The following is a 27,819-nucleotide window of genomic DNA, read 5'->3' as shown; positions in this document are numbered from 1 at the left end:
TACAAAGTCGACAACACTATATTTTACCAGATTTTCATTATCGACAATTATTGTATACTTTTGATTTTCTATGCTTGGTCTCAATTTAAACAAAAAGTTTCAGACATCATTTTCAAAACAAAATTCCGGATTTTTTTATTATTATAGCAAATATTTACTCGACGGTCCACGAAATCATATTGTATCAAAATATAAATTGTTATAAGCAAATTCGTAATACGTTTCTCAAAGAAGTAATAATAAAGAGAACCCAATTACGTAGATTTGAATGTATTTCGTAATACCTTCGTAAGAAATTCGTATCCAAATGTATATGCAAACAGTTTAACCATTTTTGCCGATGCAAAACGATTGGTAGTTATGATGGGGAAGAAAACACCTCAAACACAATAGTCAACCTCTGTATTAGCATTGTGATGTTTTCTAGATATGCTACGAACCATGTTAATGCATGTAACAACTTATTAGTTTGACAAGTCGTATTTAGATAAGAATATACACATTCCCTCCTGGACGGGAATAGACGTATCATAAATTGACGAAGGTTTATATCAAATCTGAAACAAAGATTAAAAAAGTTTTGTTGTCACCTACCAAGCTTTGACAATACACATATAGAACTGTACAAAAATCAATTATTTCTCAAAATCAAAGTAAAAAATAGAAGACACTGAACCCGGACCTGAATAAATTGATAAGATCGCCACTTGGTATTACCATGCATGGTAACTGGTTTTCACATTGACATGTGATGAGCAACATAGTGTTGGTAAATACGAGCCTATCCAAAAGTATTCAACATGACGAAGATGATAAGAGCAGAAAGCTTTCATATATAAAGGTAAGGACTATACGACATTATACTTAAATCAATATAATCTTCATAATTTATTTCAAATATGGTATAAAACAGGAAGTGAATTTAATAATTAGGATTGCTTAAACACGCGTACGACAAATTTATTGTTCAGGGTGAAATCTTCTTTAGTATGGATTTTTAGAAAGTTTGGTTTTAAACTATAGTGAATCAAGGGTGGTGATATGTGGGGTTGATTTCGGTTATTTCGTACAATTGCATTGCCGACCGCGCCGCGCGATGGTGCGTCATGCGACAGCGCAACAATAAATATTGTCGTACTGTCGCATGTCGCAATGTAACATCATGGCATGTCGCTCTTCGCTTTGAGCATTATCGTCATTTCACTTTGCGCACTGTAGCACTGTCTCTCTTCGTTTGACTAATTTTCACACTATCGCTTAACGGACTGTAGAACTGTTGCCTAGCGCATTGTCGCATGACGCATTGTCGCACGACGCATTGTCGCACGACGCATTGTCGCATGACGCATTGTCGCATGACGCATCGTCGCTCTGCGCTTAGCGCATTTAAACTCTTCGCTTGACGTATTTTCTAATTTTCGCTTCACGCACTGTAGACATGCCGAACTTCATTTGCTGCATTTTTTGTACTGTTGCAAAGCAGGGTCGCTTATATCATCCATCGTACGTAATACCTTCAAAACGTGTTGTTTGTATTTATGCATGTTTGCATATTTCAATGATCTAGTAGTTTAAGTTTTCCTATGACCAAGCAATTATATGTCTTCAAAATAGCAGAATGTGTTAGACCTATTCCCAAAATTTTGAAGAAAAACATATCATGCTTTTTGTTGTTTATTTAATCAATTTAAAAATATGCATAACGTTTGGATGTCTTTATGTCCTTATACATTATTTGACGCTAGAAATACATTTTTTCTTGATTTAGGACCCTGTTGAAAATAGTGATATGTTGTATGCCTATATACCACTTCACATATTTCTGTCATCAAATATCCGTTGTTATGTTTACTAGTGTCTATAGTTTGTAAAAGTAAACTCTTGATTGTGCGGATTCGACATAAAAAACACAGATATATGCCTTGTTGATATTGTCATGCAAATGGCAGTTATAGATTATATCATGCAAATGTATGTCCTATTTGACCATTTAGGAACACTGAGAATGAATCAAAGGCTAATTTTGAGGGAAACAAATGTTCAACCGCCGTATTTTGCGCAAATTTGTGGGAATGTATTTGAACTCTTACTTTTTTTCTTCAAAACATAATTCCCACTATGTTGAGATGACATTATAACATTGAATATGGGCATTGGTATGAACTGGAACGCCTCCTTACATGTCATATTTGTATAGTATCAATTATAAAAGCCGTTTGCATGACAATGTCAAAAAAAAAATGAATATATGTATGAAAAGTCTAATCTGGTCAAGCAAGCGCTTCATACACATGATATAGACATAAGTAAACATGATGACATGGTTATTTGGTTACAGAAACATGAACTGAATCATGTGAATTTACAATCTTGAAATGTACTATTTGTTTGCATACTTGTCAAAATTTACAAACAACATAACAATTTACGAGTCAGTAGTAATACGTAAGATTTGTCCCGATCAAAAAACAATATCAATAATTTAAACAGAGTCTAAAACCTTTATGGAGCTTACTGAAATATAAACCTTGTAATTCGAAAATCAATTTCTCACACACCTGATTCATTAGTCCCTGCAGCATTAGTTATAGTTTATGTTAATAAATACATACTAGCTCGGACCTTTTTGCATCAAATACATGTCGCAAACACATATGATAGTACATGAGTTTTCATTTCATATGGGATTTTATGAAACGAGCCCAAGACGTTTTCATTTTTGGAGCCTTTCCAAAAAAATTAACTTCACAACGAGTTTCATAAAATTACATATGAATTGAACACAAATTTAAGTTGCTTTCTATCACATAACTACAAATACCTACATAACGAATAATTTCACGCGAAATGTATCCTGAAAATACATTCGAGGTCCCATCTTGTCCCGCCGTGCTCATGATCCTGACGTCACGTCATTTTTAATTTATTCTTACGACATTTTATTGTTTTCTGTCTGATGTCACACTGAAATTACAGAATGAAAAGCGCATATAGGAATAGAAATAGGAGAATATTATTTTCAATTGATAAACTGAATTTCCAATGAAAGTATGGAGACAAATATGTTTATTGTTTAACTTTAAGTTAGAAAATGATTAAAATGACCAAGCGTTGATGACATAATTAACAATTTGCAGGCTTCGGGCTATTGTCACAATAAACAATAGTTCGATTTATCGATTGTTTTACTGCATATACATACTCGATGATGTATAGAAGGTTCGTCAAATAGTACATGTAGACATAAATGTAACAAATAATGATAATAATATTCACTAATTAACTACTTTCATATCGGTAACAATACGAGAAAACTGTCCTGTCAATATCATAACAAAACTGAGCCAGTATTGACAAACCGGACCAATCACTTTTTTCTGCAGCCAAGCATGCACACGAGCGTAGTCCATGTTGCACGTACATATACACAACATTGAGTGATCTTTGGCCATTTCAATTTCAACATTGGGTCCACATTCACTCTTATATTATGTAACCTTCTACCGGCCACGTCTGTTATATGATAATAGGAGTACATGCATATTCCTGTAAATCCAGTGGACATACTTTTCGTATTCACAACTCTTTTAGGGTTTAATTAACCCATTCACATGTTGCATAGTTTACCAACACACAAATATATATTATGTATCGAATTTCTTGTAATATCCTTATATTTTTAGCTCTTTTTTTCCAATTTTTAGAGTATCCAAAGGTTTTATTCGTGGCCCACTACGCTGATATATCATGTTTTAACATTCAGTTTTATTTTGGCAAGTTTCTTTCAGGTAAAGCAAAGCTGACGTTTATTTTACCCTATGCATTTTTCGAGCCTTTTTTTCATTTTGTTTTATCAGATATGAAAGAAAACACTTAATCACATATTGTAAATGACTTTCAGTTTCTAGATGTTTAATTTAGGCCAATCATGTAATCACCAGTACAGATGTTGCCCTGCTAGAGCAAGGCTATGTCCATCTTCGGATGACATTTTAGAAATGAATAGTATTCGTTAAAATGGTGACTATTGGTAGGTCATCAGGTTTATACGCGATGAATGCATTGGTATGGTTGACTGCACTCATAAACATAACTGAAACTGTGCATGATTTAACTGTTTTTGGTATGACACATGATGGATATAATGATATGGATGAATGCACATTGTTGTTATTTTCAGCATATGCTATCCACCTGGTGTTAACTACAAAGATCACTGTTACTATATATATATTGATATTATAAAACACGCCAACTAAATTTGTTGAAACTTCATACAATGATAAGGGAGGAGGGGACAACTACAATCGTCACTACGACTAAAATAGATTGTTTTACAAGATATCACAAATCAACAGCATATTAGCTCCGTACAATGGTTAAAGAGGAGATAGCACAAAAGGGGTCAAAAGGTCATTGTTTCTAAATATATTCCACATGATAACGTGAGGATAAATTGATGAATATTGATCAAATGTCATACAGTGGTATATAAGGAAACACAGTTTGGGGTTGAGTTAAGGATCGAACAAATATACGTAATGGGGTTGAGTTAAGGATCGAACAAATATACGTAATCGGCCTACTCACTACTTTTCGGCCTTGTACGAATTTGCGCCTGTGTGTTCTAGTAGAGCATCGCCTGAGAAAATCACACAGGCACAGTTTTCAATACTTTTTTGTAGGTTTTCTATGATTTTATACGTATACCTGTATTGCTATATTTTTTGTGTCCAAAACAAACATAATGACCATTTGTAATATCTACCTACCGCTTACAAGACATCAAATTCACAATATGTAGACTATTATAATGGTATAATTTCACTGGAAAAGACTTTCCAACTGATATGTGAAAAAGAATGTTTCCTTGTGAATTTATATATTCATACGGTTCAGCTCCATTGCCTAGTCGGTAAATGATACAAAACAAGTACGATAAAATACATACAAACGTTTTAATAATGATTTCCATTATCATTATTTTGCTCCATTGGCAGTAATAGATAGTGATAGGCACCAGATGTAGCTCTGAAGACGACACCATTTCACTAAAATTATCGATAAATGTTTTAACAAATGTGCATTAGTAAACTTGATGCTTTTTTAGAAGAAGAACCGAGATGGAACCCCCCCCCCATTATCACCATTCATAGCGAAAAATAACATAATAACACAAAAAATACATATTCCCAGAGCCAGTAAACATACAAAGGCAAGTTCACATGCTTTATCGATGATTCACACGGTTCCCAATTACAATTACAACGTGGTTAAGTACCGTGATGATCCATTTCATTTTAGTGAAAACAAACTGGAAAACAAAGAATTTTCCATAAACTATCGTTTTCTCATAACAAAATAAAACCATATATTGATGACATTTAATGTTTCCTGGTGTCCTAGATCATTGTTGGGTTGGATGAAGAGTCTTAACACTAGTATTAAAAGTTAACAAACATTTGTCGATTTTGTATGAATTGTCTTACCCCTTTATCCCTAAAAAATAAGAGGAACGTAAACAATGTAAAAAAATTTGACGGTAAAGGACTTAAATAATTTATCCATTTGATTACTTCAATAATTACATTTTATTGTACATTAATTTAAACAATTCTTAGCTGGTTATCTCAGTCTGATATACAACACATATTAGATGCATTAAATTGCCACGATTTCACTGTTTTTAATCAAAACAGAAATAAATTCAGGATATGCACCCACAGTTTCAACTTATTCATTACACACAGGGATTTTTATCAATTCATCGTCACTGTCGTTCGAAATCATCGAATTCTGGATTACATAATCATCGTCTGCTCAAATCTACTTTCCTCATTGCACTTCATCGTCTACCACGAAAATTACTTTCCAATATGTCCACGAGCTTTATGTGGGAAGAAACAGGACTGTAGCACCACACTGGTTCTAGTACACCACTGTCATTTTTCATCGAACCCTGGCCATCGCCATACGGATTCGGCTTTTCCACAATCTGCTCGTGTTTTATTTACAGCAAGATCAACTTTCGATATGAAAGAGAGAAGTTCTGGTCATCTCCACCATCTTTGCGTAGAAGCTTGATACGGGTAGCTTCTACTGATTTTTCCACGCATTTGGTTGTACATGAGGCACGTGAACTGTTCAAGTTGTTTGAGTACATGCTATTTTACAAGCCACGTATCTCCCGAGTACGCCAAACGCTTTGTGGAACTTTTGGTTTCATCGCCAACTTCTTGGGGGGAGGGGGGCTACCTTGCCTTTTAAGTTGAAAGAGCTAGTGCAGTTCTCGCCACTGAAAACGTAGAATCCCTGGGATTTTTCGCTATATTAGTCTTTCCCTTCTGATTCCTCGAGATCTGACACATTAAACTAATTGTCGATGTTTTCATAATCCAGTATCAAGGTCCATACCTGTCAACTTAATGGTGTGCGCGTCGGTACTACAGCATAATGACAAAGATGTCCGTGTCCGAAGTCCTCATCACAGCATATTTTGTATCCGATGGAAAGCAGCATAATGGAGGTACAGCACCACGCGCGAGTCAGTTTCTCCTGGGTTACTGTAGATCATTAGAAACGCATGTTACATCTACCTAGAATATAAAAATGTCTAATGAATTTAAATTATATATTTTAAAGTTAATATGAATTTCTCCACTGAAAGAAACTAAAACAGGTAAGGGATGCAAGTATGCATACTATGGAAGTTATTTTTTTATGATGTTCAAGTCAACTCTAAATCACTTTGGCCGCTGACAGAAGTAAACTGATGAGCAGTCCCTTCCACGATGAATATTGCCTTATCGGTTTTCTCTAGACGCGTTTGCTGCTTGTTGACTACTTCATACACTCAACAGAAGCTGACACAATTACCGTTTGTTGTCGTCATTTGTCAGGAACAACTTGAAGTCATTCGGTCCCCGTGTGGTAGGCCCTGCAAGGGATTACCTTCTCAGAGCTCCCGCGTCGTAGTCGCTCTTGAGCCGTGATGGATCCTGGATGAGTCGAGAATAAAAAACGTTCTTTGCCACCATCTTATCAGGGATGTGTAAGCAAATATCACCCCAAGTCGTTGGAAGATTCACTAGAATGTCCAGGAGCGTCATTTCATCCTGTATAAACAGTGCACAGTCGGGGTACAGTATAGTTTCCGGTGTTGTATCCTCCAGACGGTAATGACGAATGGCGTCTCTGTTGGTTTTTGAATAAAATCAATCTGGTGTTTCAAGACTGGGCGCCACAGGCATAAGTGGATACTTCATAAGTTCAGCTAGATCCAATGGATCTTCATAAGAAGCGCGAACACGATATTACTCTGCTGTCGATATTGGATTTCCTGCAAAAATCAAATAAAATCGAAATACTGATAAATAATCTCGGATAATTGAGTGACATAACCTTGAAACAAAATGCAACGATCACTGCCAATAACTTTCCCCTGTGACGATGTGAGATGAATTTTCTTGTTTGATGCCTCCATGGTTTTAAGTTACCGTCTCCTAATAGGGTCGAAAAAGCTACCGATCTCTCCGCTTTCTAGGCGATTGAGGAAGTCTGCTTTAGCCGTTTGTCTAACATATTCTACGTTTAGCACACCCGCCTCACATTCCGAAGGGACAGATGCACCAGACGACAGAGAGTAGAGTTGGTTCTTGTCTTCGATGTTGATCGGATTCGTGAAGTTCTCGATGGCAGTAAGAACAAGCTGGACAGTATCCTCGCTTTCCTCATTTCTAATTTCTTCAATTTGCGATGCCTTCCCGCGTTTGGACTATCCAGATAGTCGATTAAGTTTACCAGTCGAGGGTCTGTTGATAAAACAAGGCACGTGCAGACACCATTTCTGATATGCCCCAAACCTACTGTACAGCCCGGAACCCCCCTGTAAATTAAGAAAAAATTGCTAGTCCATTATATATAGATCTTCTCGTGGGCAAAGAAGACAGATAGAATGCTGTGAAATTATTTACCAGATGATTTGGCGAAGCGCATAAATGTTTCCTCCATCGTCTTATTAACTGTTGTGGGTGTCCCGGGAATCATCGGACGGGCAACTGCTATTGTTCCTTTACAAGGTAGGTTTTCAACACTAAGGTGTGTCTTCTCCAAATTAGTCAAAAACACCTCCAGCTAGACAATATACTTGTGGGAAGGGACAAGTATTATCCATTGATCTATGATCATTATTGTAACATGTGGACCTATTGGCGGTGTCATTTATGGTATTTTACTTCCACTTACATCATATAGTTTTGGGCGTGGAAAGCGAAGAAGAGTCCAGCTTTTCCGCTGTTACATTTGTGAAACAGCTGCATGTTGTTTGTCTTGACCGCGTGAAGAAGCATGGAGAGGATAACGCAGCCATTTTTCCGAGGAATCCACTGGAGACCTTCTCCTGATAGGGTTGATACTTTTCGATGAGAACAAGGGTTGATCGATCCAAAAGGGCTTCCTGGAGACTCTCACGATCGCAACACTCGATGACCCCGAGAAGTACAGACGGGTGGTCAGTGACAGGAACGTTCTCATCTTTGACAAACCGCTCAATCAACAACCTCTCCATTGCTTCACACACAGTCTTGAGACAGAGCAAGGCTTTCGAATATGCCTTTCCACTGAGCACACCTTTGAGGGATCCACTCGACACGAGTTGTGCTTCTGCTAAAATCTCTGCATATCGGGAACCTAACATATTATGGTTTGTCATCATCCCGATATATAAGGGACCTATCAGCACAACAAGATTGGCGTATTCGTCTGACCACCTCCAGATGATTGGTAGATCTAGAGCTTTCATGCAAATTCCCAGATCAAATGTAATCAGGACCCACCTCTAACCTACCTCTGGTGTGGTAAGTTATGGTCTTTTCAGTAGCTCGCGAACAAAGGCATTGTTGGTTATAGGTTGGTTGATAGGGGTAAAGTAGTCCACTGTTGATTGTGCCTTTGTGTTGGTTTTCCCGTCGCAGACGTGAATCAACCGAGGCATGAAATAGGCTGTATCCCTTTACTTCCAATTTACCTGCTGGGGAGTCAGATGAAGTAATGTAGTAGTTCCGATTTGTAAACTATATTATTCTCTAGAGGGGGTTAGAACGACGATACATCCGAAAAACTAGGACCCGTGCGGGTAAAGTGTAAGGGTGGGAGACTTTCCGGGGTGTCGACATTTAAACTTAGCTGTTGAATTTTCTCGATGACAGGGAGAGTACCAGCTTTGTCGATATCGAACCCAGTCTTTACTTCTTGCACCATGATGTATCCGGCACTGCTTACAATGCTGTTTCCATGAACATTCGTTGTCATTTTGTTTACGTTATCCTACTGACAATGGAATACAGAGTTACCTTATCAAGTCACAATCTGTGACATGCTGTCCGTTGCCGTGGCTAACGCGGTATAAAGTTCCAACCCTAAGTCATAGCAATAACAGTTGTCAAGGCGAAGTAAAATTGTAGTTAGTTACCTGCTGCGAAACAAATTGCGTATTGTGACACAGGTAAGTAATTTCCATCTAACTTCTGAAATTGCAAGACATAAGTCCTCGGCGATGGACAAGATAAAATTCCTCAACTTCTCTCCTGTTTTCGTTGAATCCCTACCAGTCAAAACCATTTTGAGGAAGCGTACGAGGTCAGTGGGAAGGATGTTGGTCAGATCTATCTCAATATCGTCAGCTGTTGGAGGCCATGACGGGGCATCGATATTCAATAGGGATATTGCTACGGAGAGACAGGGCAACATCTTCGTACCTGTCGGAGCCTCCGAGAGTGTAGGCTTGTGCGATTGCCTGTGAAGTTGTTATTCGCGAGTTATATACAACCCAGAAATCAAATGCCTTACCTGTTGCGTTTTGAACTTTGACAAAAGATATTTGTTCACTTATTTGGTCATATTGAAGTCTTTTTAGTAATTTCTCGCTGCGGTAGTTCCTATTTCCGTATCCATTTTCTCCAGTTCCTCGATGTAGCTGATACGCAGACATGAAAGTTTAACAACTTCACTGTGTTTTATTATGTTAGTCTGAATGATTTCACGAACTAATGCGAATGCTTTCTGATGAGAAGAAGTTTCGGTTGTTCTTTTCGGACATTCTGCTCTACGAACCCTGCGTTCGAAATTATTAATCGCTGTCGTGAAGGCTTTGAGACTAGATACATAATGTTTAGCCTCGCCCGCGAATAGGTCTTTGCCCTTGACCTTTCGGTATAGTGAAGTTAGTCCAATTTTCTCAGCTCGTCTCACAATTTTTCACTTTCCTTCCAAGAGGAGAACACCACAGCACTAAATCTCCGAAACAAAATATCTATGAAGAATGCATGTTTGCCTGGAATGTTCGAGGACCCAGTCTACACTCGGTTTTCCTTTCCTTTCAGAAGGAGCTTTTACATATCAACAAATCTTTTATCTGAAATAAAGAAAAATCAGTAAGTTTTGATATCATCATAATTGGTTAAGCTTACGATAATGAAAACGACTTCAACCTATAAGACATAGTGTATATTTCAAGATGCAAAACTTTAGGGTCACTTATTTTATTATAAAATAGGAGCATTTAACTACAACCATTTGTTCTCAAAACACTGTTAAAAAGAGATGAAATGAAATTTTTTGTCACGTTTTCCGACCTGTCCGATTTTCAGGGGTAGGTGAATGAAAGCGCCTGTCAATTAAGTTATTTCATGTATGTAGTGTTACCTGTACTCATTTGCCATACACAAGATACAGACACTGCCATAAAACATCAATCCGAGAATTTCCATCTAAAGTATTAATAAAATGATTATTTATGTAAATTTAGGGGAAAAAATCATGATTTGAGTAAGGGGGATAACTCTTTTGGATTGTTTTCGGTAGATAAAGTAAAAATACTGAATAAATTTAGCTTTTCTGAAAAGCTGTATCTATATCCAATCATATACAATAAGTAATATTTTCAAGTTATTACCATTTAGTTTAAAAATATTGCAAAAAGGTTACCCGTACCCTATTATTTCGTTATCGTTACGATTTCCTAGGTTGTGAGACGTAATCGACAAAAAGCATACATGGGACATATTTTGAGCATGGGAACATCAAAAACCATATTCTATGCATATTTTTCAGTTTAGAAACACCAGTTAAAATATTTTCGGGGGTGCAGGCAAAGCCTCTTTCCAATTAACCTATATGGTCAGGATAGAAATAAAACCAAATACATTTTAGCTGAAAATTAAAATAACGAACTGTTGGGACATTATCAAACAAATCATAGACATCTTAACACTGACTATCATGACTGATTGGATTCGTTTAGGGAGATTTAATGTCATGACTGGATGTGTTTGTTATAAAACATGCGTTTTGTATTTTGTATTTATTTATCTATTATTTGTTACTCGAAAATCGATTATTTATGTTCTACACAATGTTTGTTGCTTTGATTTCACGATACAGATAGGACTCAACCTATTTTGATTAAAATATGATCAAGTAAGTATAAATTAAATGTTAGACGACTGCCGAGTAAAATTGAAGTTAAAAGATATCTACCAAATCAACAAAAACATGAAATTATGATTACCGAAATATTACATGAGAAGGTCATTCAAAGTGTTTGTGAGGACATGTAATGTTAGTTATCTGCACGTAGACCAAAGCAAATATTTAGAAGGGGATTATATCACCGTGACAAGTGACATAATCGATCGGTATACCCGATCGATTGAATATATGAAGTAAAGATAATGGATCGTCATGAAGGCAAATCTTGGTACAATGACAAGGAAACGCTAAATATGTTGTAACAATTTTTGTACTGGTGCGTGTCTGGAAAAGTGAGGGTTCGACAAATGCTCTCCTTTCAGAAGTTTTACCAGACAAAGCTGTGTTAACCGGGTAACTGCCCGTTTAGATATTAGGGTTTTGTATGTTATAACACCTATGTTATGTACATATGTACATCATATCAACTGACCAACCAATATATGAACTAAAATAAAGTGCTTCTTTTGGAAACACTGGCTGCCATGATAACAAAATAAGCTTTCCTCTAGAACAAATGATACGTAGAGTCTAGAACAAATGATAAGTAGAGGTTTTAAGTAAAGCCGAATAAAGTGATACCAATTCCGAAATCACTTGCTGCTATTGTGAAAAAAGCAATGGTTTCTGTTTATTTGAACTTTAGGTAATTTGAGTGTAACATATTATATAAGGATTTCTATGAAAACATTTTAAACGTGTACAATTTTCATTTATTACAATTAACATTTGTCAACCTTTAGTGGTATTGATTATTAATTTGTTTTAAGAATTTTTGGGGGTTTTGGTGAAATTTTTTAAAAGGGATGTTCACATTTTGGTTTAAAACCGTAAACATCTATAAGATCACTTTTAATAAGGCCTAAAATCACGTAAGGAAGATTTGGTTTGTAAAAACATTTTAAAGGACGAGTTAACTAAAATGTGCATCACGTTTTAATGATAATATGAAGACAAACTTGTTAACGGTAAAAATGGAAAATGAAAAGATAAGACCAAAAACTTTGTATAATTATGTCATGTGTAGCCTGCTATATGCACTATGTGCAGTGGACTCTTGTTTTTAGCAGGCATGCATGCTAAAGGAAATTGTGAAATAAATTAACACATTTCAGTTTGACGTATCTCGTAAACACCTCAAATTAAATATTATATCATATTAGATAATATTATGTCAGATGTTTGGTCTGTAACTATATGTAACAGGCATGCTTCAGGCAGGGTAATTTTAGAAAATATGTAATACAACATTGTCATTGATATGTGATATAGAGTATTAAAAATCAAAAGAAAAGTAATCATCGTGATGAGAAAATGAGAATAAAACACGGTATCAGCTATGCAAATTATATCAATATGTAATATGCATTTGTATGTATGTATGTATGTATGTATGTATGTATGTATGTATGTATGTATGTACGTATGTATGTATGTATGTATGTATGAATGTATGTATGTATGTATGTATGTATGTATGTATGTATGTATGTATGTATGTATGTGAGGGTGAGTGTATGTGAGGGTGTATGTACGGACTATGTATGTATGTATGCATGTATGCATGTATGTATGTATGTATGTATGTATGTATGTATGTATATATATATGTATGTGTGTGTGTGTGTGTGTGTGTGTGTGTGTGTGTGTGTGTGTGTGTGTGTGTGTGTGTGTGTGTGTGTGTGTGTGTGTGTGTGTGTGCGGCATGTATGTATGTGTGTATGTATGTATGTATGTATGTATGTAAGTATGTATGTATGTATGTATGTATGTATGTATGTATGTATGTATGTATGTATGTATGTATGTATGTATGTATGTATGTATGTATGTATGTATGTATGTATGTATGTATGTATGTATGTATGTATGTATGTATGTATGTATGTATGTATGTATGTATGTATGTATGTATGTATGTATGTATGTATGTATGTATGTATGTATGTATGTATGTATGTATGTATGTATGTATGTATGTATGTATGTATGTATGTATGTATGTATGTATGTATGTATGTATGTATGAATTATGTATGTATGTATATACAGTATATAAGTGTGTACTGTATGCATTAGTTAAAAATGTATATTGTATATTGTGTAGGTGTATGTGTAGAAGTAGAATAGATAAAATTATTCAGTTTTTTAAAAAAAAAAAGAAAATTTGCTGTTAGCTGGTGGTTAGTTGATTCTCTGCTGCTCTGAGTGAAAAGAAAAAAAAAAAAAAAAAAAAAAGATAAGACCAAAAACTGATGTAACAGAAACCACTAATAAAACACAAAGTTAAATTATCACATATATGACTCCAAGCATGAACAGCGTGAGATATTTATGTACGCTCACATGGATCTCTGTAAGGGATTAAGGCAGTTATCGATTTAATCATCAAAGCTATATAATATGTTAATATAACATTAAAACTGTTTAGCTTCTCCCAAAATGCTATTTCAAGGAATATATGTACACTTACAACATACTGAAAGTTTAACTTCAATCCCTAATGATCCGCCTCGATACAACTTGTAATTCACTACAATTTTGTATTGATTGGAATATCAAATCAAGCATTACAAGTATATACCCTAAAATCCCGATAATAAGCCACAGCTTACTTATTTTGGTAGGAAATCTCAGGCTTATTTTCGATACCGGCCGACTTTCAAGTCCTTCGTATTTTCAAAGTAATTTATAATGTAAGCAATAAAAGCAGTAGTTATGCAAAATGGGTTTCCTTTCTAAATCTGCACAACAACTCAATCAATAGAAACATATATTAAGTTATGTATATATTTAATAATTAAAATATTACCTTTCAGTAATATGGGTTTTGATACCACTCACTACAATAACAACACAATCGATCGTTATTACTACTTTATATTGTTCACATTCAGATAAAGTCGGCTTTTTGTTCAGATAATCTTTATAAAACGAACTAAGGCTGATATATTTTTCAAGATAAATTTTACTGTAAGGAATCAAAATAAAACAGTTTTATTGGCAGCTAAATTGAGACTTGCATACACTAATAGAGTCCCATAACAACACTAAGAAAGATTCCTGACAACACCTCCATAACAGACCCTATTGGCATCACTAATATACTTCCCTGAAAAAAAACAACTAACATAAATATTTTACAGCCTTACTTACCTACACGCCTGATCATATATTTATAATTATGAATTGTACTTACACTTACACATGCAATTAATTGCATTGAAATCAAGCAAGATAAACAATAGCATTCTAGCATGGTAATACATATGGTTGCAATCGAAATTTAACTTAACAAAATATGTGTTAGCTTACTATTAAAATAACGAACAGTTGGGACATAATAAGACAAATCATGGACAGCATAACACTTACTATCAGGAATGATTGGATTCTTGGAGAGATAATGTCATGACTGGACGTTTATGGTTGAAAATATTCGTCTATTTTATATATATTTATCTTAATTTTGACTCAAAAATCAATTATGTATTTTCTATCAAATGCATGTTGTTCTTATTTCGCGATAAAGATATGACAGTTTTGATTAAAATATGGTCAAGTCCAGTTATGTACGTTATCGCTAAATGGACTATTACGAATACAAATAAGACAGTGTAGACCTACATTGTTCACAAACCAAGTATAAACTACATGCTGGACAACTACCGTGTTCAATTTTAATTAAAAGAGATATACTACAACAAAACAACAAAACAACAAAAACATGAAATTATGTTTTTCGAAAGGTCGATCAAAGGGTTTGTGAAGACATGCTAGTTTTCATGATGTGATGTTATCTGCACGTAGACCAAGGTAAATATTTATATGGGGATTATATCACCATGACAAGTGACGTAATCAATCGGTAAACCTGATCGATTGAATATATGAAGTAAAGGAAATGGAGCGAAACAAATTTGGAACTAGTGCGGTGTCCAAAGAAGTATGAGTCCGACAAATGCTCTCCTTTCAGAAGATTTTTTTTACCAGGCGAAACTGAGTTAACCGGGTAACTGCCCTTTTAGAGTTTATTGGTGCTGTATGTTATACCACCTATATATATATGTACATTATATCAACTGACCAACCAATATATGAACTAAAATAAAGTGCTTCTTTGGAAGCACTGACTGCCATAATAACGAAAAAAGCATTCTGAATGGTCTAGAACAAATGATAATTACAGGTTTAAAAGAAAACTAAATGAAATGATACCGATTTTCGAAATAAAATGCTGTCATGATGAAAAAAGCAATGGTTTTCTGTTTATTTGAATTTAAAGTAATTTTAGTGTAACCTTTTATATAAGGATTCCTATGAAAATATTTTAGACAATGTACATTGTACAACAATTATTTATTTCAATTAAGATATGTTAACCTTTAGTGGTATTGGCTATTTATTTGGTTTAAGATTTTTATTTTTTTGGGGGGAGAAGGGTGAAATCTTTTAAATTTGATGTTTACATTGTGGTGTTAAACCGTAAACATCTATCAGATCACTGTCCACAAGGCCTAAAATCAAGTACAATGTATGTGTTTTCAAGGATTTGGTTTGTAAAATCATTTCAATTAACGCGATAACAAAAATCTGAAATACGTTTTGATGAAAGTATGAAAACAAATCTGTTAACGGTAAAAATTGAAAATAAAAAAAAAAGATTAAGCACTGATGACATAATCATTAATATGCTTGTTGCGGACTCTTGTAACAATCAAAGGAATTTCGAGATATCTTGGTTTTACTCCACATGCATACATACTGATGAAGAGGAAGGTTCGTTAAACAGCACAGTTGGAACACGAATATAACAGAAACACTAATTAAACACAATATTGTATATCGCTTAGATTTTATTGGCTTTTTTTAAGCGGGGTTATTTTTTGTTTGTTTGTTAAAAGTCAAATCATACCGACACTGTAATGAAAACGCTATTTGATAAAGACGACAGGGAATGTATTTTGCCCATTTTTTATCTTGCGAAGATATGTCAAATAGCAAAACAATGCATAATGGCCCAGCATGAACATCGTGAGATATTTATACAATGAATCTCTGTAAAGGATTAAGGCAGTTATCGATTTAATCATTAAAGCTTATATAATATATTAATACAACAGTGAAACTGTTTAACTTCTCCCAAAGCGTTTTCAATGCTATTACAAGGATAACCTGTGCTCTTATAATATCCTGGCAGTTAAGCATCAATCCTTATGAACCTCCTCGATAAAACTGGTAATTTACTACATTTTTTTATTGATTGGAATATCAAATCAAGCAATACCTGTATATACCCTTAAATCCCGAAATAAGCCGCGGCTTACCTTTTTTGGTAGGAAACCCCAGATTTATTTTCGATACCGGCCTACTTTCCAGTCCTACGTATTTTCGAGGTCATCTATACTGTAAGGCATGAGAGGCTTAGTTATGCAAACGGGCTTGCTTTCTAAACTTTGCACACAACCAAACTAATAAAAACTGATATTAAGTGTATGTATGTATATATATATATTTGATAATTAAAATATGACCATTCAGTAATAAGGGTTTTGATAACACTTAATACAATAACAACACCACTGACCATTATCGATTTTATATTGTATACACTTAGATAAAGTCGGCTTTTTGTTTGGATAATCTTCATAAAACGAACTAAGGCTGGAATATTTTCAAGATAAATTTTACTGTAAAAATACACAAAAATGCAGTTTCATTGGCAGATTAAATGAGACTTGCATATACTAATGAAGTCTCATAACAACACTAAGAAAGTTTTCCTGGCAACACTTCCATAAGAGAGCCAATTGTCAACACTAACATATTTCCATGGAAAAACTAACATAAATATTGATCAGCTCAAATAGAACCATCAAGCAACACTAACAGTTTCTGGACAACAGTATCAAAGATTCATGGCAAAACTAACATTGTTCCCTAGCAACACTAAAGAGCCAACTGACAACACTAACATAGTTCCTAGGCAACACTAGGAAAGCCTCCTCGCAAATGTAACTGAGCTTCATGAAACACTAAATACATTTTCTGGCAACACTTACATACAACACTAACATAGTTCTCTAACAACACTAATATAGTTCCTGGGAACACTAACAGAGCTCCTTGATAAAATTAACATAATTCCGCGGCAACAATAACATAACCACATGGCAACACTAAGATACTTTTCAAACAACAGTGCCATTGGTAAATGAAATCACAATATGATGGCAACTACTCCTTGGCCTCTTTTATTAAACTCATGTCTAAACTAAATAATGTACTTTTAATTATCTATCATTAATCCTAACACTTGTGCTATTTAATAGTTCTCAAAAATAACAGTTAAAGTCAACACAGATCGAATTCGCATGTTGAAATAAGTGTACTTACTATCAAAACGCAGCATGCAATGCTATTCAGAATAATGTATGAAATAAATGTTAATCGAAAACAATGAACGGCAGTTCATAATTGTAAAACGGAATAAAATGTACTCTCTATTTCTGATATATATATTTATATCAAATAAATCTTACAAAAGGTACCCGATGAATAATATTAGCATTGCAATTTAAGATAAACTATCGATACAACCATTGACTTCAATTAATTACCACACTTCGTTCACTGAGAACGAGTAAATGTCTTAGTGGATCTGTCTATGCATTGTTCACGTATATCTAATTTGTGTTCTTTTTTGGCAGTAAACAATGTACAAACATTTAATACATGATTATATTACTGTAAACGTACTTATTTTAGTGATATTTTTATTTTACCGCTTTTCGTGCTGTCTCTGAAGCGCTAGTTAAGGAACAGCGCTACATTTTGCATCAATTGTATGGGCGGAATTGATTTGAGCTTAATCTATATTTTCTGTACTAGTAGATCATAGTGTACATTGTTTTTGCATTTGCGTTAAAATTAGACTACGCTAAAATATCTATGAGATTTTCTTTTCAGTATACTATGTAAAAGTCCAAATAATACGCTACCTATTTCAATATTTTAAATGAAAACAGGTGCTATTAATTAGTGTTAATATCTTAAAATTCAAACATGAATGCAGATATGTTTTGAATGAGGAATTATTTATAGCGTGTGATGTTTGGTTGAGTTTGTATACCGTATGTTAAGAATGGTATGATTTAGGCATTTCGCAGAACAGATTTTATCGATATCTATCGAGCTTTTTTCTTTGATAACAAACGTGTAAATAAAGGTCATATAAATCAGAAATAGTGTTCCATGATGTTTTGACTGTGGATTTTGTCTTAAACAGGATCAGGTCGAAACGAGTTTTGTCCACAATACCAAAAACGAAGCATTGCTATTCATGAGAATATTTATAACATAAACAAATATGGATATAGATAAAACAAATGACATCCTTCCGTAAACAAGAAAATACACAGGAACAAATTGGACAGTTTAATAATACGTTTGCCACTTCGCATACTTTTTTCTGTCAGTTGTATAACTGGTCATTCTGAAAAGAAACCGGTTTAACAGAATTTCTTGAACATTATAAATTTTGATAAAGTGATAGTTACCCTTTAATAGGATCTTGTTATTTTTGTTTGCGTGAAATATATTTAATGAAAATTGTTCATTTAACCGGGTGTTATTATGATATGATATCAGCCCTCTTTTTTATCTTTTCGATACTGTTTTGATAATTACATTATACAACGATTTTTTTTAATAAATATGCAAATCACATTGTTTGTGTCCATTATCTGATTAAAAGCATTGTGCATTTATATGACAAACCTCTATATAAAGTAATAATGATAAAGATATTTACTAAGTATACAAAAAGTGTACCTGTTTTAGGGAAAACACACAGATTATATAGTTGAGCATTGATGAGTTGTTATATACATGTTCATCTAAGACAATTAAGTCTCAATAACAGGTTGAAGAGACAAGAGAGAGCTAACAGGTAAAACGAATTTAAAAAAATGTTTCTATTAAACTCTTAAACCATATTATTTCAATTTTGTATTTGCGTTTATAAATCTGAACATTGCATGTATCGTTTCCTTTTTAGCAATGTTCAATAACATATCGCCTTAGTCCGTCATGTAAATCGAAATCTTATGGAGTCGAGGAGACCAAGTGGACAAGTGGAAGAACAATGACTTGAAAGAAAGGTACGATTGCATTTACAGATACATTTTAATGTAATATTTATAAGTTAACATATTGTTCGCGTTGTATATCGATAAAACGAAGTCAAGTCGACAGTAATAATTATGAAAAATATTATCTGGCGCCCAATATATGTAATTTTTAAAATGATAGCATGCCTGATACCATACGTAAGCAGGCATATATGTCGATTCTAGATAAGTATTGAATTATCCGGACGGTCTCAATTTTTTTTAAGCTGATATCATTACAAAGCTTGGGTAACACTAATAGAGCTCCGTGACAATAGTTAGATATCCCCATGGCAATACTTACATAGTTCTCTGGCAACACTTCTAGAGCCCACTCTGACAAAGTTTCCTAGCAACATGAACGAAATTCCCTGGCAACACTAACATAGCAGAGCTCCGTAGGAACACTAACATAATTCCCTGCTATTACTAGCATAACTCGTTGGCAACAGAAATTTGTTTTTTCCAGCAATAATAATAGAACCCCCGGCAACACTAACATAGTTTCCTTATGTAGCCCATTTATAACCCTAACATATTTCGCTGGTAACTGACAATAATGACAAAGTTCCTTGGCAGCTAAAAGAGCCCTCGCAAAACAAACAACACTACGAAACTTTTTTTTCAATCGGTAGTATCTAAGAGTGTGATTGAACACGAACTTATCGAAAAAGTATTCAGCATGATGATGATATTACTAAGAACAAATAGCTTTCACATAACATTGTCTACATATACGAATAGCATTTGTATACATTACTTTGAATATTATGACATGAAGTACATTTGATAATGTGGATTCTTGAAATACAACAACACTGTACTATTTTTTTCAATAATTCACTTATAACCTACATCGATTTGACTGGCACAATTTAGATAATAAGTCATTTGGTAATCAATGGGGTAAATTGATAATTAGTAAATTTCTGTATCCCATAACATAACATAAACCAGAATAACAAACATTAGCCTGGTTCATAGGTTTAGGAGACTATAAACAATATTTGAGTGTTTAACGTCCCAATATCCGTATCTGTCTTATTTGTTTCGTAATTAAGAAGAATTTTGAAAAAAAAAAACTGTTGTTAATCATGGAGAGACAGGACTATATTGAAGTTAAGATGAACGATAATGATTCCGAATTTTTGATAAAAATTAAATAAATATTGAATATCGCTGGGTGGGTCCCATTCAGTAAAACAAGCCGAAGTTAACCGACATTGTAACGTCGTTGCCGAGAGCGGCATGTGACTACTGTATCTACGTAACATCTGTCCGAAATTTTCCGATAACGGGTAATAAATTAACTGAAGTCCATGTCAAAGTGTTTTATTTCGACGAAGGACTAATATGCCACGAGTATTATGACGTCCCACATAAGAAGGTTTCGCGCGGAATTTGAAGAAAAAAAACGGTACAATCATTGGTCTAACTAATTGCTGAATATCGATAGGCCACAATATAAACTGTTTTGTTGTAAAAGAAAGTAAAAGCGTGGATATGCATGATTAATTAGTAGCTCAATTGGTTATTTTTTTTAGCAATAGAGAATGTCTTTCGATTTTTGTTAAATGACTAATAAACAGTTTCTTAAATTTGTGTCCACATCTTATGGAATGTTATGAAACTCGGCAAGGCTAGCAAAACTTCAAAATTCTAGGAATCGTTTAAAAAAAATCTACATAAGAATGAACATCCATTCGTGAATACTGTATTCATTCAACCGTGTGCACGTATTCTGTAGCTATATATTGTATGAAAACATTTTAACCATTTTATACCAGCGTAAAACAACCGCAAGGTCTTGAAAAAAGAAATACAATGCATTTTTATATATGCTATGAACCATGCTGTTACAACCCACTTTGAAAAATTAACCCACTTTGAAAACAAAATCAGAGTGTGTTAAATATGGTGCAGGTTTAACGCACTTTGAAAACTATTTTATTATTTCATTTTGCGTTAATATGGTACATATCAACGTACTTTGCAAAAAAGTTGTTACATGTATAAAGCAACATTCATCCCTTAAATACTTTGTACAATTTATAAACATCTACTTATATGGATGATATCTTTACAAATGCTTTTAATGCTTCAGATTTATGAGTTAATGCAATAGGAATATATATATTATCAAAATTATAGTTAACATCATCTTTTAATTATATTATCTTTAAATTGTAAGCAACTCAAATTCATTAATTATTCAAATTTATTGAGGTCAGTGTTTTGATATTACCCTAAGCATAGCCTTAGCTCATTTTAAAATATTCTACCATGCGGTGTCAACATTTAGAACGAATCAAAAGTCATTATTTTATGTTAGATTTAAAGTTAGCTAGCCCTTTCTTTAATTGAAAAGGAATTTGTGATGTCCTTGTTAAATGGAAAACGATGGCCATGGGACATTACCCTAATGAACACACTTTTGGGCAGTGGAGTTCGTAAGCGCCATATCAACCTGGTTGCGACGTTACAATATTACATCTTTGAATCTTGATGGGGTAGCATAGTTTCGATATGCTATATATTGACCTTCTCAAGATATAGGTACATATAGTAGACAATATAACATATTTGAAAAAAACACAATGCAATGCCGGTAATATTTTTATATAACAGTTAATATAATAATAATTATATAATAATGCCTATATAGCAATATGTTTCGTTTTCATTAAATCATCTTGACTCTAACACTTTTTTTCAGAATTGCCATATTGCGAACGAGTTGAAAAAAGGATGAATACTCAAGTAAGTGTCCCATTTTCTTTAACATTTACAGTGGAAAACGTATACGGTAGCATCACCCCATACATAACTATCTCGCTAAATGGACTAACTATCTCGTCAAGTCGACCTATTGCGAAACTATGTTAATTATCATTATATGTGTATACATACATATCGCTAATTCTGATTATAACAAACATGTACACAAGAATAAAATATAGAGTTGTTCATAAACCACGCATTAAACTACATATTATTGTTGATAAATGTTGGGCGACTGTCATGTTCAATTTTAACGAGACATATCTAAAAAAACACACACACAACATATGAAATGCTGATTATTGAAATAATACCTGAGAGGGTCATTTTAGAGGTTTGAGAACATTACAGCTCTCATGATACGAATCATATATAATGATGTTTATGGAAAATTAATGTGTAGAGAGGTGAACTTTAATCTGTATTTACTTTATCATCTTCACTGAAGAATCTGCTCTGGTGAGGTTTCAGTCTCATTTCAACACTTATCAATGTGAAATAGTTTTTTTATGATTTTCTAAAACTAATTGGCTCGATTGATAGCAAGATGTCATACATAAATATTTCTAAAATTTAGATTTCTATCGTTGTAGAATGTCCTATACACAGATTTTAAGAGATGATCAATTTACGTTAAATAGTTATCTATTTATAGTAGCTAAAAATCAAGCACACCACAATAATATCTTTATTTAAGCATTGATGTCACTATTTTTATTTTTTTCGGGGTATGAAAAATGTTTGCAAACTGTGTAAATCTGCGTAGCGGATTCTCACAAAAGTTTGCAAACTATTTTTTTTTTCATAACCCGATAAGATTAAAAAATAGTGACATCAATACATATAAATAATTTTATACTCTATTTGATAAAATGCAGTATGTTTAAATGTAACATTATAGTGGTTTTTCTAGGGATTTTTTTTTCTGAATCAATACGCAACGTCAATGTCTCTATTTTGACGTCACGATAACGTCGGGATTTCGCGCCATTCTCGGATTTTTTTTCATAGTGGTATGCAAAAAAAACCAAAAAAACATTGGCCAATCAGAAAGCCAGATTTGGTATGAAAACAAAGAAAAAATAATTATTACATTTTTAACTCTGATATGAATTAAAAAAAGGGAAAAATATTAGGTTGAAACGATTAATATGTTATTTTGAATTTGATATTAAGATAAACTTATCTCTTGATATTCGTAATTTCAATATAAAGATAGTGTCATATTTTTCTCTTCCTTTCAGTGGTTATGAAACGTAGACTTTCAAAAGACATGCCATGTAAAGCACATTGATAAACAGCTCAAGTTAATCTTGCAGGTACATGTATATATACCTACTTGTTATATAGTGTTATTATATCATGCTATAAAATAATTGGTAGATTTCACACTGTCATGCATACGAGCATATTCACAGGAAATGCATAAGTCTCGATATATATTCTGCGTAATCGTTAAGGAATTAAATTATCAACTCTATACGTGTAGATAAATTAAAAATATTTAATAGTTCATCGTTAATATATCATCAAACTCTTCGTATTGATGTATCAATTCATACCGTTATTAAAACCTGTAACATTATTATATATCTAACATAAATAATTTAGGTAAAGGACATCCATTTGTTCGTTCAACACGAAACCTTCTTCATTTATCAATATGGATGGTATCATGTCCGCCAAGATGAAGGTGAGCATTTTCATCGTTGTATGTAATTTTCTCACACGATTAACAAAGCATCATACAATAAAGGTAATAGTATGTCGGATAACCAGTTAAGCTAGGATAATTTGATATAAATTTAGCTATAACCAAAGACACATCTAACGATCAAATAAAAATGAGTATCTAGTGAAATACATTATATGCCGCTTTTACTTGCTTGTTTCCAGTTTTGTTCCATTTTAAATGTTGATAAAATGTCTGTCTTCAACACTTCAGTTTTTATTCAGACGATAATGCGAATGGGTATATCTTTCCCGCCATGCTACATATTGAAGCAGCACCTAGATCTATTCCAGCCAAATACATTTTTGTGCTATCAAACTCTCCTATACGGCTGGATGATAAAGCAGCCTTACAATTTTGAGGTGTCGTGATATGTTCCAGAATAATATAAGACATGCGTTATTGTATATTAAATTATCATTTATTTCTACAAAAAAGAAACAAACTCGTTTACTATTGTTATATCTAATCCTAACAACACAACTCATTTGTGATAAAATGAGTCATTAGAAGTGCGTGTATAATATTTAAGTCACCGGACATGTTTTATATAAATTGCATCGTATCTCTGTAAGATGTAACTTAGTTAGAGCGATACGATGTTTCTGTTCCTTTTACAAACTAGATATGTCATAGTAAATAAGTTTTTTTTTCACAGATCAACAGAGAACTACGTTATGCTATTTTTGACAATGACATACACAAAGTAAAGGACTTGTTGAAAAAAGGAGCAGATCCGAATGTAAGTGATAGAGGAACTACTGCATGCGATATTATAATGCTCAAAACATTTCCATACCATTAGTTTCCGTACAGTTCTTGAGTTAATATTTACAATTATTGTATTGCTACTTATTTATCATATCGGAAGCATATATACAAAAGACTAGAAAACTTTGTCTTTGGTCTGATTTATAGGCATTTTCTCATTGCTAATGTCCTTTTAATGTGTTAATTAAAACCGACTTCATAAAAAATAGGCATTACACATATCATAGCATAGTTTAACATGTGTTTTCAGAACAATATGTTTTAATATGTTTTTGAAAGCATGGAGATAAACATATATTATTTACATTGTCATTATTATCAAATGAAATTAAAGCCATTGAGTTGCATTCAGTTGGAATTATGGAAGTGCCAATGCCAACTGCAAAGCTAGTGCGATTCATGAACCCTAAGGCTGCCACAGGGCCGATTAGGATCGACATGAGACATGCTAGAAATCGCATATGTGATGACACAGTTACCTAATTCCGAATCTGTATAACTTATTTTCACAAGTTTTTTTCGCGAATTTGGATGTGTTTACAAATCTAGCGAAATTAAAACCTCTGTATATTCTAGCAAATATTTACATTTTCACTTCGCTCCGCCTCATTGAAACTAGTCAATTCCTATCACTTCATTTCCTAATGAAGATGCTTGGTCACGCGCTGACCTGTGACCGGCGTGAAAATACATTTTGACATTGTTTACATTGTGACCTAGTTTTAGGCCTAATAGTGATATCGTTGTACATTTAGAAACACAGACAGAAATTGTCAGTAGTCTAATATGCTGAACGCATTTCAGCATTTTACACATTTGTTTGAGCCCCGAAAGCACCATGTTATTGGACTGCATCGCATATCATATACACAGGGGTTGGGTTTCACACCAGGTTTAGTTAATAAATATTTAAATGTCAGCTGCAAATAATTATCAGACGGAAGTACAATTTTCAGTTATATTCGAAAATTATTGAAATCGATTTTTAAAAGGACTGATTATGTTTAAATATTAATCTGTTAGCATTTTCAACATTCGCCATTTTCTTTTAAAAAAATTCAAAAGATAAACAAAAACACTTACAGAAAGTGCCTAAAAAAATCAGGAAGGAGATAATCCTTCACTTATTTGCGACAACTTCCATTTTAAGACAAATACTGTTTCGTTTTATAAAATCATTTTGGATTTTTCATTGTTTTTGCGGGTAAATATATTATAAGGAAGTCATGTGACTCATGTGGTCGTTTTCCTCAGAATAATAAAGAATTTGTAGAAACATTTGGATATTTTAAAAACTTTAAGAAATAGTTCAATATCAAAAGGGTTTCCTCACCAATGTTATTGCTATATAACTGTTTAGATGAAAGAAATTTTTTTAAATTTGCTCGCAGCCGACAGTGCTTAAATGATATTTGATTCATTTGGTACCAACTCTCATTTGAGTTTATATAATGGTGTGTTTGATTATTTCAGTACTAATTCAATAAATTAATATTAAAATTACGATTTTTTGCCTTCGGTGCAATGCGGCAATTCTGTATTTCATTCACCTTTCAGAGGACATAAGTGATTTGAATTTATGTTACGGGGAGCCCCAAGAGATTTCATATATAAACTTGATTTTTTATAAATATAGGTATGTAGAATATACTTTTTGTAAATATTAACACATAAATTCTCTTACATCAGTCGGCTGCTGTGTTTTTAGATACCTATGTGAATAATATCATCTTTTTTGACAGAGCATGAGATCCAGCATCTAAAGTTTCATTCTATGGGCCAATGTAATGTTTCTGGAAATCGATCGACCAATAGAAAATAATCTTCATGGCCGTTAATTGATCCCTTGTATATCATACCCAAGCCATTTCATTGGGTTTTCATTGTCTCATGGTAAAATATATTACAACTTTCATTTCTGACACCATGACAAATGTTATATGCTTAAACTACATATTCATGGTTTGTTATTTCATGGTTTTAATGCCGATGTTTCATGGGGTTTCATATCATTTTGTTTTCACTACGCTTCCTCAATCCATATCGTTCGTAAGTAAATTTAACTGTCCTTTTATAGACTCTCGGAAAACGCAATCGAATTGCGGGGTATTTCACTCAGTGTCAGACAACAACATGGTTCATATTTCGCACATTTAGCAGTTGTGTATTCCTCTTTCCATACTCGATAGGTACTCGTTTAATGATTATGAATTTAAAACATATGAATATTTTAGAATATTCAACTGAATGTTAAACAATGCTTTAATATTGTTCTTGAAATCGAACAAAATAAAAGCTTAACTTGATTTGAATGTTGAATTTTATTTTTACAAATATATCTATAATTATTTGGCATTAAGGAACTTATATTTCAATTTTGTTTTTCAGGATTGCCGGTTATCTCTCTTATCAGACCAACCGGGATGAGGTATTTATCTTTAAATCAAAATGTACCATGCATGTAAATATTTTTTAAAAATCTATTGGTACTGCTATCGACCGTTATCAAACTACCATAAACACCGGCGGGTCGGACCCAAATATTTTTTCAACGACGGTTTTTTTCATCGCCAAATGTTGTGAACAGTTAAAGTTCCAGTTAACGTAACAACACAACTGTTTCTAACTATTATCAGTCAGTACTCTTTCCCTCTGTGTTGGGGATCAACCCAATAAATTGTTTGCCCCGACTATGAAAAACAGTTCATCGGGTTGATCCCTACACTTCAAGTTCACCTTCCATTCTGCCAAGCGAGTTTAAAAAGTTAACTTTTTGAATCTGTAGCGGATTGGAATATATAGTGGTACTAGTGGAGCGGCTAAACATAAAAGTTTTAA

The 27,819-nt window shown here is 33.5% G+C and overlaps 1 long non-coding RNA gene across 1 annotated transcript; it reads left to right on the top strand.

Moving 5' to 3' along the window:
- The first annotated feature begins 765 nt into the window (after positions 1 to 765).
- On the top strand, positions 766 to 27,440 carry LOC138306743 (uncharacterized). The gene is made up of 6 exons (XR_011205905.1): positions 766 to 841; positions 19,586 to 19,688; positions 22,414 to 22,457; positions 23,723 to 24,171; positions 24,869 to 24,952; positions 27,370 to 27,440. It is a non-coding gene; the product is annotated as an uncharacterized lncRNA (long non-coding RNA).
- The last annotated feature ends 379 nt before the right edge of the window (positions 27,441 to 27,819 follow it).

The sequence above is a fragment of the Argopecten irradians genome, chromosome 13 (genome assembly GCF_041381155.1).
Source record: "Argopecten irradians isolate NY chromosome 13, Ai_NY, whole genome shotgun sequence".
Taxonomy (NCBI): domain Eukaryota; kingdom Metazoa; phylum Mollusca; class Bivalvia; order Pectinida; family Pectinidae; genus Argopecten; species Argopecten irradians.
The sequence above is the reverse complement of the archived record's forward strand: the minus strand, read 5'-3'. Positions and strand labels throughout refer to the sequence as shown.